The 2,500-nt window shown below is 29.2% G+C and overlaps 1 protein-coding gene across 3 annotated transcripts in view; it reads left to right on the top strand.

Annotated features, from left to right (window-relative positions):
* LOC137638429 (metabotropic glutamate receptor 3-like) overlaps positions 1-2,500 on the top strand; it is a 53,719-nt gene that overhangs the window by 24,936 nt on the left and 26,283 nt on the right. The window lies entirely within an intron of this gene.

The following is a 2,500-nucleotide window of genomic DNA, read 5'->3' as shown; positions in this document are numbered from 1 at the left end:
CAGATGATATGTCTATTCCATACCTGAGGAATAATTGGTAACATGTAAATAAATGTTCTCGTTAACATAGGATAAGGTTTTACCCTAACATTGTTGTCGTCACATTATAGGAATCATGTGACTCGAATCATTCGGTCACTCGTTGATTTCCATCTTGGATTCATCGTGTTGTTGTTTACATCTTAAAGGCCAAACATTTGCGGATTTATGAGTCAGCTGTTTGAGGTCTTGCAGAGGGTTTCCCCTTATCTAAAGGGAAATGTGCTTTTGAAATTTACTACAATAAATGCTCTTTGATATAGCTTTGTTTATGATTATTTATGTTTATTTCTATTCATATGTATATATATATATATATATATATATATAGTATATATGTATACACACACACACACACACACACATATATATATATATATATATATATATATATATATATATCCCGCATATGTATATATATATATGTGTGTGTGTGTATATATATATCCCGCATATGTATATATATATATATATATATATATATATATATATATATATGTGTGTGTGTGTGTGTGTGTGCATATATATATCCCGTATATGTATATATATATATATATATATATATATATATATATATATATATCCTGTATATGTATATATATGTATATATATATATATATATATATATATATCCTGTATATGTATATATATGTATATATATATATATATATATATATATGTATTATACAATTATATATGTGCATATATTCATAGGTGTTTACACACATATACATAGCATCATCATCAACACATCAGCTATTGATAGTCCACTGCAGGACAAAGACCTCATACACTCTCTTCCATTCCGTCTATTAAGGTCCTTCTATGTCATGTTACCACTGGCTACTACATTAGTAACGTGTTCGCCTAGCATTTGCATGGCGGCAGATCGACCCCTTCCCGGGACTGTGAGTTTAAGCTGTTCACTGGGGAGGTCACTGCTGTGGTTTAGCACCACAGTGAGGGCCTGGGCTTGCCCGGCTGGCGTTCTGGTGAACTGATGAAACTGGAACTGACACTAGACAACATTAGCCTTTGTAACCGCATTTTTCTTAGCTTAATTATCAATCCATGTCTTCTCTTCCTTTCCCTTCTTTTGCAATCTCTAGAGTCTCATTTTTTTATTCTTAAAATTCATCTATTATTTGTCATTCCCATTATATATCCTGTCTACGTCCATTTCTTTTTCCTACATGTTGTTAGAATATCCTCTACTTTAGTTTACGCATGTATCCACGTCTTTTAGTGCTATTCACATCATTATTCTTTCCATAGCTCTTTGAGTTGTAACTAGCTTATGTTCTAGGGCTATATTGTAAGCCTCCAAGTTTCTGATGCATAAGTTAATACTGGTAGTAACTTCTCATTAAATACTTAAATACTTTTCTTTTTAGAGAACGTGGCATTTTTCTTTTTATAATCTCATTTTGTTTACCAAAAGCTCTCCATCCCATCGTTATCCTTTATATATGCATATATATATATATATATATATATATATATATATATATATATATATATATATGTATATACATATAAATGTCTTGTATATATATATATATATATATATATATACATATATATATATGTGTGTGTGTGTGTGTATATATATGGACATATGTATTCACACACACACACACACACACACACACACACACATATATATATATATATATATATATATATATATATATATATATATATATTGGAATCAGCAGAAAAGATAGGTGGAAAAGTTTCTAAACAAAATCAAGGAAAGTTGTCAGAAAAGACCAAAAACCTAACAAAGAAAAGATTGGAAATGAGTGAGTGAGTATAAAATCCAAGAGAGATGAAATAGAATTAGCAGAATTACCCAAAACAATAAACACTCAAAAAACCCATAGTATTCGTAAGCACAATCAGACCATAATTGAGGAAACACTAAAGAAAGGAAGAATCATCAAATTGATGGAAAGAAGACTTGGAACAGGGTGCTAACAGATGTTTGCTTTAAAGGACAAAGATGGAAATATAAATATTATCAACAAAAGAGATAACGTGATAAAAACTGTAGAGGACTTTACTCTCAGTGATATATAAAAAAAATTCAAAGATCCTATCAAGCCGAATAGAGAGATATCTTGACTTAAGTCAACTAAGAGAGCAGGCAGGCTTTAGAAGCGGGTATTCAACAACTGACCATATCCATGTAATTATCCAGCACTATATATGACATTTGTAGATTTTGAGAAAGCTTTTTTTTCTGTGAAAACTTCATCGGTAATAAAAGTCTTTCAAAAACAAGGAATGGGTGAATCTTATTTAAGAACACTGAAAGATTTAAAACACACACACACATACACACACACACACACACATATATATAGATATATATATATATATATATATATATATACATATATATATATATGTATATATATATATTTATATATATATATATATATATATATATATATAT

This window comes from Palaemon carinicauda, chromosome 3 (assembly GCF_036898095.1).
Source record: "Palaemon carinicauda isolate YSFRI2023 chromosome 3, ASM3689809v2, whole genome shotgun sequence".
Lineage (NCBI taxonomy): Eukaryota > Metazoa > Arthropoda > Malacostraca > Decapoda > Palaemonidae > Palaemon > Palaemon carinicauda.
This window is presented reverse-complemented; position numbering and strand designations above follow the sequence as displayed.